This window comes from Oryctolagus cuniculus, chromosome 6, assembly GCF_051225735.1.
Source record: "Oryctolagus cuniculus isolate XC-2025 breed Fujian yellow rabbit chromosome 6, ASM5122573v1, whole genome shotgun sequence".
In the NCBI taxonomy this organism is placed as follows: domain Eukaryota; kingdom Metazoa; phylum Chordata; class Mammalia; order Lagomorpha; family Leporidae; genus Oryctolagus; species Oryctolagus cuniculus.
The window spans coordinates 78,573,041-78,586,430 of NC_142872.1; positions in this window are offsets into that span (position 1 = coordinate 78,573,041).

Below are 13,390 nucleotides of genomic sequence, written 5' to 3' on the forward strand. Positions count from 1 at the left end.
TTGTATGTCAGAAGTATTAAGAACAGTATCTGACAATTCCCTGTAAAAGATACTACACTCAGACTCCTCTAAAGGTTAGCTTTTAGAAAGCCATGTAACATGTGATTTGGTCTTCCCTTTTTCCAAGGCAGGGTTTTCTGTTGTTATTGTTGCTGCTGTTTTAAATATTAACATATAATATATATACAATAAAAAGCCTACATTGGGTCCTCTGTCTAGACTAGCAGTTAGGATCCCTGTGTCCCACATTTGTGTACCCAGGTTTGATTCCTTGCAATGACTGCTGATTCCAGCTTTTTGAAAATGCAAACCCTGAGAGGCAGTGGTAGTGAGTGATTTAGTTGGGTCTCTGCAACTCATATGGGAGACCTGTGCTGAGTTCCCAGCTCTCAGTTTCAGACCTTGCCTAGTCCTAGCCACTGTGGACATATAGGGAGTGAATCAGCAGATGGGAGCTAGCTCTCCCTCTCTTTCTCTTGGTTTTCCTGTAAAATAAATAAATTTTTAAAAATCTAACTGAATTTTTAAGTACACAGCTAAGCTTTCAGTTCTATTCACACACACAAACACACACACTCTCACCATGAAGAGTTCCTGGCATCTCTCAATAGCTAATCACTGTTAGTCCTCTTCCTCAACACTAGGCAAACACTTTCTTATTTTTATCCCTACAGATTATTTTTGCTTGTGTTTGGATTATGATAATATAGGATAAAGTTTTCTTTATATGGGACCTGGTTTTTCACTCCAAAGCATATATTTAAATTAATTCATATTAGTGGTATACACAGTTCATTTCTTTTAATTGCTTATTACCTTGCTGGCATATCATTCTTTTTTTTTTTTTTTTTTTTTTGACAGGCAGAGTGGACAGTGAGAGAGAGAGACAGAGAGAAAGGTCTTCCTTTTGCCGTTGGTTCACCCTACAATGGCCGCCGCGGCCAGCATGCTGCGGCCCACACACCACGCCTATCCAAAGGCAGGAGCCAGGTGCTTCCTCCTGGTCTCCCATGGGGTGCAGGGCCCAAGTACTTGGGCCATCCTCCACTGCACTCCCTGGCCACAGCAGAGAGCTGGCCTGGAAGAGGGGCAACCAGGACAGAATCCGGCAAACCCGGTGTGCCAGCGCCGCAAGGCGGAGGATTAGCCTAGTGAGCCGCAGGCGCAAGCCTTTTTTTTTTTTTTTCTTGACAGGCAGAGTGGACAGTGAGAGAGAGAGACAGAGAGAAAGGGGCATATCATTCTTTTACGAATTGTGTGATCAAGCAGTTTTCCAGTTATTTATTAGGATATCTGTCTTTGTATTGTCAACTGTAGAATTTATTTACATGTTTTTTTGAGATTTAAAAACTAATTTTATTAGTCAAAGATCTCCAGGTAGAGCAGCATGGAGGGGAGGTGTCAAGGGAGAAAAAACTTGAAAGGGTTGGTGATAGTGGGGTTTTTAAGCACAATTTTAGAGGAAATAAACCCTTGACAATCAGATTGACATTCAGTTACAAGGCGGGGGCAAAACCCATCAAAGGAAGTAACTTGCAATCTTTTACTTGTCTGGCTTGTTCATGATAAAACAAAAAAATCCATACAAAAGGGTGGGATAGGTAACTTGTTTTCACAATAAACTGTGAGCTCAGGAGGATGGAATCACCACTCCCTTGCTATTTTTATGGTAAAACTGGGAGATTCCTAAGGAAATGCACCCCAATTTCCACTGACTGTCTATTAGACCATCTGACTCCTCACATTCCCCCCTCAAGAAAAATGGACCCTACCTTCTGTTAGGGGAACTGGGCAATGATTGCTATGACTCCTTCATGCTGACAAAAGGTGTCATTGGTAATGGGAATTAAGACAGGGTCCTAGCAGGAGGTGGTTTCTCAGCAAGACATGGCTTCCTGATGGGGACAATAGTGCCAGCTTGCAGAAACTGCTTCCATGTGATGTTTCATGTGCATGGCCATCTAGAATTTCACTGTTTCAAGTCTGAAGAAAATGAATTTAACAAGCGGTTTAAACTCACAGGGTCTAAAACAAAGGGCAGAGTCATTATTAGAGGACCTAAGAAAGGTGCTGTCTGAACCACGAGCAAGTTTTCCCATTGAGAGGTCAAATTTTTACTTTTTAAAAAATATTAGTGCATTTTGTCCTAATGTAAGTAATTTTTATCTACACTGATGTTAAGAAGGTGAGGCTGGCCAGTGGGGCTGAGAATCTGTGGGCCTCTTCAGATGTAGATAGAATGTCCTTCACAAGAAGGCTGTCAGCTGTGGCTGAAAAGTCTGTCTCCAGACCAATTGGCATCTCCCCTACTAATGGCTTCTTTTGCTGCCTGTATGACATCGCAGCTTTAAATCATACTTTCAGTGTGGGTGCAATCTTTCACTCAGAGCTGGCAGGGGAAGGGGCTGAGCCCAAGGGGAGGGTCTGACTGGTTTGAGGAGATCCAGTCTAACTTGTGTGACCTTATGGCTTTAAATCACACCTCCAGGGTGGCTGCAATCTTTCACCCAGAGCTGGCAGAGGAGGAGAGGCGGGGAGCTGAGCCCCTAAAGAGATAGTTTTCAACAGACTCCTGCTATCTTTATGAGCTCCAAGCCAATCAACATATATATGTAAAACCCCCTGCCCAATGGGCACCCCCAATAGGATAACCCAATGAACAGATAGTAAAGCCTTAAAAACCCAGGATACTTCCTCAAAGTCAGTGCCCCACTCAGGCACTCTGCCTGGTCTTCTTTCAGACCAGACACTTTCTCTATCACTTGCCAATCAAATAAAAGTTTCTTCCTCTTTGCAAATTGTTCCTGGCTTTTTATTTCTATACTAAGCTGAGGAAAAGATCCCATGAGACTCACTCCATCAACCACCCTCCCGTCCGTGACTGGTTACAGAAGGCATTCCTGTGTTTTCTTCAACAAGCTGTAGTGGTTTAACTTAGCATATCTATCTGTCTTTATATTATCTAACTGTCTTTCTGTCTGTCTATCTATCTATCTATCTATCTATCATCTATTTATATTTATGGAGAGAGAGAGATGAAAGTTCATGCATATATGTTTATATGTAAAAACATGTACAATAAAGAGAGAAGAGTTACAGTTTACATGTGCTAAAATTCGTCTTTTTCCAGTGCACTTGATGAGTTTTTGGCAAAAGCAGACAATCATATAACTTCCAACACAAGTAAGGTATAGTACATCTTCATCAACTAGGAAGATTTCTAGTTCTCCTTTTCAGTAATTCCTACCATTTCTCTTACCTCTGATCCCTCTTAACTACTGATGTTTTCTTTTGCTTTAGTACTGCTCTTGCTAGAAAGTCATATGAATGGAATGATGCAATCTATGGTTTGTTTTTGTTTTTGTTTTTGTTTTTTTACAGGCAGAGTGGACAGTGAGAGAGAGAGACAGAGAGAGAGAGAGAGAAAAGTCTTCCTTTTGCCATTGGTTCACCCTCCAATGGCCGCTGCGGCCAGCGCACAGCGCCTATCTGAAGGCAGGAGCCAGGAGCCAGGTGCTTCTCCTGGTCTCCCATGGGGTGCAGGGCCCAAGTACTTGGGCCATCCTCCACTGCACTCCTGGGCCACAGCAGAGAGCTGGTCTGGAAGAGGGGCAACCGGGACAGAATCCGGTGCCCTGACCAGGACTAGAACCTGGTGTGCCGGCACCGCTAGGCGGAGGATTAGCCTATTGAGCTGCGGCGCTGACCTATAGTTTTTTCTATTTGCGTCTTTCACAAAGCAGCATGAGGCCTTTGACATTTATCTACATGTTGCATGTATCCTTAGCTGATTCTTTTTCTAGGCAAGCAGAATTTGAATGCATAGATTTACTGCAATCTGTTCTTTACTCATCAATTGATGAACATTTAGGTTACTACTGATTTTGAGCTATTATGAATAAAACATCTTTCACCATCTGTGTACAAGCCATCGTGTTCACATTTATTTCCTAATCATATGGAAAATACATGTCAAAGTAATAGAAACTACGAAGCTGTTTTTCAAAAAATGACTGTACCAATTTACCTTTTTGACAGTAACATATGAATATTTCTATTGCTCATATTGTCCTCAATACTTGATATTTTCATTTTAGCCTTTTTCAATTTTAACTATCCTAGTAAGTGTTCAATGATACTTCATTGTGCCTGTAATCTACATTTACATGCCAACAAAAACAATGAGTATCTTTTCATGTGCTTGTTGGCTACTCACATATCTGTTTTATTGAAGTCTCTCTAAAAAAATAAGAATTCTATACATAATGTAGACATGCTAGCATATCTCTTAACAATTTGCAAATGTTTTCTTCTGAACTCAGGGCATGTTTATAAATGAATGCTGAATTTTGTCACATCCTCTTTAATGTACTTGTGGAAATAATCATGATTTCCCTTTTTCATTATGTTGAAATGATGGTTTATTTTGTTTGATATTTGAAGGGTAAGCACTTTGCATTTATGGGGTCAAATCTCATCTGATGGTGATATTTGCATACATTGGTGAGTTCTATTTGCTAGTATTTTGTTGATGCTTTATATCTATGTATATGAAGATATTGGCCTGAATTTTATTTTTCATATAAAGTCTTTTCCTGCCTTTGGTATGAGTGCAATATAACTTTCATAAGAGGTTTATAATGCTTTGATCATTTGAAATAATCCATTTTTACTACATTATTTTCTCTATTCATTTTCATTTCTCTATTTCATTGATTTCTGCTGTTTATTATTATCCCCTTTCTGCTTATTTTGAGTTTAATTTGCTTACTTTTTCTAGTTTTTTAAGGTGATAGTTTAGTTAGCTTAGATCAAAGGCTTTTTTTTATAAATTTGATATCAATTTTAGAAACTCCTAATCTGTTTCTATCACATTGAAGTTGGTCATAAATGATTATGCATTTTTAGCATATGCTTTTCTGAATTTGCCATTTTTTTCTTTTCTTCTATTTACATAGTGATTGTTTTGACTGGTAAAACCAATCTTCTATCCATGAGTTTAACCTCATAGCCCATGATATAGCCATCTTTTTTTCTTAATTTTTTTAAGATTGATTTATTAGAAAGGCAGAATGAAACAGACACACACACACAGAGAGAGAGAGAGAGAGAGAGAGAGAGAGAGATCTTCCATCTGCTGGTTCTCTCCTCTCCTCTAACGGCCAAAACAGCCAGGCACTTGTCCAGGCCAAAGCCAGGAGCCAAGAACTGCATCCTGATATCCCACATGGGTGGGAGGGGCCCAAGTACTCTGTTTATGTGCCACTACTTTTCCAAGTGCTTTATCTTCCTCTACTTTTGCCAATTCTGATCTGGATCAGAACAGTGGGATGCGAACCAGCACTCTGATGTGGGATGACAGTGTTACAAATGGCGACTTAACCCATTGTGCTACAATACTGGCTCTCATTTTTTGTGTATTGCTGGATTTGACTTACTGATACTTTGCTAAGGATTTTTGTGCCATGTTATCAGGGATGTTGGTCTATAATTTTCTCATATCTTTGTGTTTGGGATGTTAGAATTTCATTGGTCTTATGAAAAGTATACTTAGAAGTATTTGTCCATCTTATATCTACTAGAAGCATATATGTATTAGTTATATTACTTTTTTTAAAATCCAATTGATTTCACCATTGAAATCCTTATATTCTGGAAGAGTTATTTGGTTTCACTTTCATTTCTGGATAATGAGAAGATTTTTTGTAATGAATTAATTTCTTTAGTACACAAACGGAAATCAGACTTTCTGTTTACTCTTTTGTTAGTTTGGTATGTGTTTCAAGGAATTATGCATATCATCAAAATGAATGAGTTTACTTATACAAAAATGTTCATAATATCACTTATTACCATTTTAACATCTTGCAGGTCTGTAACTTCACTTTTTTTTTCTTGAAACCAATAAGTTGTGTATTTTTTCTTGATTAATCTGGCTGAGTAATTATTAAATTTATTAATTGTTTCAAAGAGCAAATTTTGGGCTAATTTTCTCTTTTCACTTCATTGATCTTAGCTTTTATCTATTTTTTCTTTTGCATATTGCTTTCATATGTTCTCTTCTTTCTAGTTTCTTCAAGTAGAATCTTATATTATTAATTTGAGAACTTTATTCTTCTCAAGTATAGGCATTTATAATTTTCCTGAATTAGTGACATTCCACAGATCTTGATATATTGTGTTTTTACTAATATCAGGTATAAATATTTTATAGTTAATCTAGTTATTTCTTCTTTGATCAATTTGGTTGGCTGGTTTGTCTATTTTTTAGAAGTGAATTAAAATTGTAGGGCATTTTCTGAGTATTTTACTGTTACTGATGTGTAATTTAGTGCTATTTTAGTCAGAGAGCAGAATGCATATTATTTCACCCCTGTTAGATTTATTGAGGCTTCTCAAATGGTCCAGATGTGGTCCATCTTGGTAAACGTACCATGGACAATTGAAAATAATGTATATTATTTTATTGCTGGGTGAAGTTTTCTTTAAATGTCAAATACATCAAATGGCTGATTTTATTTTTTTAACCATTTACAGTCTTCCTGATTTTTGCCTACTTGTTTTGCCAATTACAATTACTCAGAAATATTTGTTAAAATCTCCAATCGTGATAGGAGGTTGTGTGGACTTTAATCACTCCTGTCATAGTTTAATTCATACATTTTAAGTTGTAGTATAGGTGAACATGTAATTGAGTTTACTATAATTATTCAAGTGATCCTTTCATCATTATGAAAAATGTATGCTTATTTTAGTTAATTATTATTATATTGAAATAATAAATTTTCAATAAAAATTGCTCATATTAATGGAGTACTATATGTGGTCTTGTTATATATATACATTGTAAAATATCCAGTCAGGGTAAATATATTTATCCTTCCAAGCATTTAATGCTTCTTTATAGTGAAATTATCTAAAATCTTATCCTTGAGGTTTTATTTAAACTAGAGAAATAAACAGTGTATGAGCTTTCTAGATAGCCCCCTGCTGTGCAATAGAATCACAGAACTTCTTACTACTTTCCAGTGCCTATCAATCAGTATTTTTCGATTTCTCTTTGTCTAGTTCCCTCTCCAGCCTTTAGTAACCACCATTATGTCTTTATTTTCTATGAGATCATCTATTTTTATACTTCACAAATGAGTTAGATTATATAATAATTGTCTTTCTGTGCTTACCTTATACTACTTAACATAATGACTTCCAATTCTTTCCATGCTATTGCAAATGACAGCATTTCATCTTTTTATGGTTGAGTAATATTCCATTGTGTGTATGTAACACATTTGCTTTATCCATTCATCAGCTGAGGGACACTTCAATTGTTTCCATTTCCTGGTGACTGTAAGTACTTCTGCAATAAACACAGGAGTGCACATTTCTCTTTGGCAGATACATTTCATTTCCTATGGATATATGTCCAGTAGTAAGATTGCCGGGTCATACAGTAGTGCTACTTTTAGATTTTTGAATATGCTGCATACTGTTTTCCATAGTGCCTTACTAATTTCCATTCCCATAAACAGTGTAGTATTCAAGAGTTCCCTTTTCTTCACATCTTCACCTAAACTTGTTATCTTTCTCTTTTGGTAATAGACGATCTTACTGGAATAAGGTGCTATCTCATTGTGATTTTAATTTGCATTTGCTTGATGATTAGTGATGCTGATGATTTTTTCATGTACCTATTGGCCATGTCTTTCTTTAGGAAATTTCTGTTTAGATCTATTCCCCTTTTTTAAATTGAATTATTTGTTGGTTGGGTTGTGATTTTTTTGTTTGCTATTGAGTTGGTTGAGTTTCTTATATATTCTGGATGTTGACCACTTGTCCGATCATAACTTGCACATATTTTCTCCCTTTCTCTAGTTTGTCCCTTCACTCTGATGATTATGTTCTTTTATGTACAAAATATCTTACTTTTATAAAATCTTATTGGTAAATTTCTTAAAGATTAATTAATTTATTTGAAAGGCAGAATTACAGAGAGAGAGAGGTAGAGACCAAAAGGACAGAGAGAGAGACATACCAATTTTTCATCAGCTAGTTCACTCTCCAAATGTCCACAACAGCCAGGGCTGGGTGAGATTGAAACCAGGAGTCTGGAACTCCATTCAGTTCTCCAATATAGGTTCAAGGGATCAAGAACTTGAACCATCCTCTGCTGCTTTCCCAGGCACATTAACAGAGAGCTGGATCAGAGGTGGAGCCAATAGGACTCAAGCTGGCACTCAAATGGGATGCTGGCATCACAGGTGATGATTTAACCCACAGTGGTACAATGTTCCCACCCTTGTTTGTAAATTTTTACTTTTTTCCTGTGTTTTAGTGATCCGGATAGAGAAAATACTTGCTCATCCTTTCATGTTCATCTCATAATCTCAAGGTTTTCATCTCACATTTCAGCTTTTAATCCTTTTTGAGTTGATTTTTTACATGGTGATGGGGATATAATTTCGTTATTCTGCATGAAAATATCTAATCTTCCAATACCATTTATTTAAAGATTGCCTTTTTTCAAAGCTTGTTCTTCGTACCTATGTCAAAGCTCTGTATAGATGTTTGGGTCTACTCCTAGGTTCTCTATTCTGTTCCATTGGTCCGTAGATGTATTTTTGTCAATACACTTTTCATTCTACAATGAAAACTTCAAATCGGTGCTAGAAGACATTGAAGAGGACACAAAGAAATGGAAAGACATGGGGCCAACACTGTGGCATACCGGGTAAAGAAGCTGCCTGCAGTGCTTGCATATGGACACTGGTTCTAGTCCTGGTTGCTCCACTTCTGAATCAGCTCTCTGCTATGGCCTGGGAAAGCAGCAGGAGATGGTCCAAGTGCTTGGGCCTCTACACCCATATGGGAGACCTGGAAGAAGCTCCTGGCTCCTGAGTTCAGATCTGTGCAGCTCTGGCCATTGCGGCCATCTGGGGAGTGAACCAGCGGATGGAAGACCTCTCTCTCTGTCTCTACCTCCCTCTGTCTCTCAAATAAATCAATACATATTTAAAAAAATAAAAAAGAGAAATGGAAATACATTCCATGTTCATGTTTTGGAGGAATTAATATTAAAATGTGCATACTATTCAAAACAATTTACAAATTCAATGTAGTTTCTATCAAAATCCCAATAATATTTTTCACAGAACTAGTAAAAGCACTGCCGTAATTTTTATGGAGCCACAAAAGACCATGAATAGATCAGGCAATTTTTAATAGAAAGAACAAAGCAGGAGATATTGGACTAATTGACTTTAAAATAAATCACAAATGCAATATTCTTTTCCTAATTTATCTGATACTGGTATAGTTTAATGTTACATCTTTCCCTCTTTTTTTTTTATTTTTTGACAGGCAGAGTGGACAGTGAGAGAGAGAGAGAGAGAGAAAGGTCTTCCTTTTCCCGTTGGTTCACCCTCCAATGGCCGCCGCGGCCGGTGCGCTGCGGCCGGCGCACCGCGCTGATCCGATGGCAGGAGCCAGGAGCCAGGTGCTTTTCCTGGTCTCCCATGGGGTGCAGGGCCCAAGCACCTGGGCCATCCTCCACTGCATTCCCTGGCCACAGCAGAGAGCTGGCCTGGAAGAGGGGCAACAGGGACAGAATCCGGCTCCCCAACTGGGACTAGAACCCGGTGTGCCGGCGCCGCAAGGCGGAGGATTAGCCTAGTGAGCCGCGGCGTCGGCCTCTTTGTTTTTTTTTTTTTTTTTTTTAAAGATTTATTTATTTATTTGAAAGTCAGAGTTACACAGAGAGAGAGGGAAAGGCAGAGACAGAGAGAGAGGTCTTCCATCTGCTGGTTCACTCCCCAATTGGCCGCAATGACCAGAACTGTGCCGATCTGAACCCGGGAGCCAGGAGATTCTTCCAGGTCTCCCACGCTGGCGCAGGGGCCCAAGGACTTGAGCCATCTTCCCCTGCTTTCCCAGGCCATAGCAGAGAGCTGGATCATAAGTGGAGCAGCTGGAACTTGAACCAGTGCCCATATGAGATGTCAGCACTGCAGGCAGCCGCTTAACCTACTATACCACAGCGCTGGTCCCTCCTTGCTTTCTTAATATTGATCTATAAGTGTCTTTATCTAAAATGTGCTTTATACATTATGCTGAGTGAAATAAGCTAACCCCAAAGGGACAAATACCACTTGTTCTCCCTGATAGGTGACAACTAACTGAGCACCAAAAAGGAAACCTGTTAAAGTGAAATGAACACTATGAGAAATGGTGACTTGATCAGCCCTCGCCCTGACTGTTGATGAACAACTTATAATGTTATCCCTCTTAGTATTTTTGTTTGTTTGTTCTACTTAATACTTTTGGTTGAATAGATTTAATGCTATAACTAGTACTCAAACAGTATTTTTCACTTTATGTTTCTGTGTGGGAGCAAACTGTTGAAATCTTTACTTAATGTATGCTAAACTGATCTTCTGTATATAAAGAGAATCGAAAATGAATCTTGATGTGAATGGAAGGGGAGAGGGAGTGAGAAAGGGGAGGGTTGTGGGTGGGAGGGACGTTATGGGGAGGAAGTCATTGTAATCCATAAGATGTACTTTGGAAATTTATATTCATCAAATAAAAGTTAAAATAAATAAATAAATAAATAAATGTGTTTTATGAAAATAACATATTCCTGGGTTTTATTTTTTAATTTGTGTGTACAATTTTTATCTTTTAATTGAAATGTTTAATTGAATATTTCACTCAATATCATTGTTGACATTAATAAGTTTAAAAAACTCCTAACTTCTAAGTAGTTTTCCTGTTTTCTTACATATTCTCTTCCTCTCTTTTTTGATTCATACATTTTCTTGAATGAGTTGAGGTTTTTTATTTGTTGTTTATTTGATTTTGATATCCCATTTTAACTTCTCTATTGACTCTCTAGCAATGTCTCAGTATTTTTTAGGTTGATGATCTAGGCATTAAAATATGAATATCTTAATCACCCTGGCCACATTAGTATAATATTACTCTTGGGGCCAGCACTGTGGCATAGTAGGTAAAGACACTGCCTGTAGTTTTGGCAGCCTATATGGGTGCCAGTTCAAGTCCTGGAACCCATGTGCTCTTTGCTATGGCCTGGAAAAGCAGTAGAAGATGGCACAAGTAGTAGGGCCCCTGTACCTGCAGGGGAGACCTGGAAGAAGCTCTTGGCTCCTGGCTACGGATAGACCAAACTCCAGCCACTGGGGCCATTTGGGAAGTGAACCAGTGGATGGAAGAACTTGGTAGCCAGTACCAAAAGGACAAATACCATATGTTCCCTCTGATCTGTGATAAATAATAGAGCACCTAAAAGGTAATCTATGAAAATGAAATTAACGCTTTGAGAGGCAATCACTTTGGACAGACCTTGTCTTGATAGTTGAGGAGCAGTTTTTTCCACCATACTATTTGTTAAGCTCTTTACTTAACATAGAGTTAATCATATGTGTATAAAGTTAATTGAAAATAAGATCTTAATAAAAAAATAATAATGGGAATAGGAGAGGAGGAAGAAGATGGGTAGTAGAGTTGGGGGAGTAAGGGTAGGGTGGAAAGAATCACCATGTTCCTAAAGTTATCATTATGAAATGTATCCTTTTGGTACTGGCTTATTTCACTAAGTATGATGTTTTCTAGTTTCATGCATTTTGTTGCAAACAACCGAATTTTTTTTTCTTACTGTATTTTTTTTTAAACTTTTATTTAATGCATATAAATTTCCAAAGTACGACTTATGGATTACAATGGCTTCCCCCCCATACCGTCCCTCCCACCCACAACCCTCCCCTTTCCCACTCCCTCTCCCCTTCCATTCACATCAAGATTCATTTTCGATTATCTTAATATACAGAAGATCAGCTTAGTATACATTAAGTATGGATTTCAACAGTTTGCTCTCACACAGAAACATAAAGTGAAAAATAATAGATGATTTTTTTAAATGATGATGAAATCAGAGCAGACCTATTGTCATGTTTAATCCCAGTGAGAGTCAAGTTGGGAATTGATAATTTCTTTTTTTTTTCTTTTTTTTTTTTTTACAGAGGATCAGTTTAGTATGCATTAAGTAAGGATTTCAACAGTTTGCACCCCCATAGAAACACAAAGTGAAATATATTGTTTGAGTACTCGTTATAGCATTAAATCTCAATGTACAGCACATTAAGGATAGAGATCCTACATGAGGAGTAAGTGCACAGTGACTCCTGTTGTTGACTTTACCAATTGACACTCCTGTCTATGGCATCAGTAATCTCCCTATGCTCCAGTCATGAGTTTCCAAGGCTATGGAAGCCCTCTGAGTTCTCTGACTCTTATCTTGTTTAGACAAGGTCATAGTCAAAGTGGAGGTTCTCTCCTCCCTTCAGAGAAAGGTACCTCCTTCTTTGATGACCTGTTCTTTCCACTGGGATCTCACTCGCAGAGATCTTTTGCCAGAGTGTCTTGGCTTTCCATGCCTGAAATACTCTCATGAGCTTTTCAGCCAGCTCCGAATGCCTTTAGGGCTGATTCTGAGGCCAGAGTGCTATTTAGGACATCTGCCATTCTATGAGTCTGCTGAGTATCTCACTTCCCATGTTGGATCACTCTCCCCTTTATTTACTCCATCAGTTAGCGTTAGCAGGTACTAAACTTGTTTATGTGCTCCCTTTGACTCCCAGTCCCTTCACCATGACCAACTGTGAACTGAAACTGATCACCTGGAACAGTGAGATGGCATTGGTACATGCCACCTTGATGGGATTGAATTGGAATCCCCTGGTATGCTTCCAACTCCACCACTTGGGGCAAGTCAGCCTGAGCATGTCCCAAATTATACATCTCTTCCCTCTCCCATTCCCACCACCATGTTCAACAGGGATCACATTTCAGTTAATTTTCAACACTTAAGAATAACTGTGCATCAATTACAGATCTAAACCAGTCATATTAAGTAGAACAGATAAAAAAAACTACTAAGAGGGATAATGTATTTAGTTGTTCATTAACAGTCAGGGCTATGCTGATCAAGCCACCATTTCCCATAGTGTCCACCTCACTCCAACAGGTTTCCCTCTTGGTGTTCAATCAGTCGTCACCGATCAGGGAGAACATATGGTATTTGTCCCTTTGGGACTGGCTTATTTCACTCAGCATGATGTGTTCCAGATTCCTCCATTTTGTTGCAAATGACTGGATTTCGTTGTTTCTTACTGCGGTATAGTATTCTAAAGAGTACATATCCCATAATTTCTTTATCCAGTCTACCGTTGATGGACAACCGAATTTTTTAAACCACAGTATAGTGTTCCATGCTGTACATATCCCATAACATTTCCTTCAGTCTGCTACAAATCCTCTTGTGTTTGTTCCTCTAAAATTTTTATATTGCTTTCATATTTTGAAAAATAATTATACC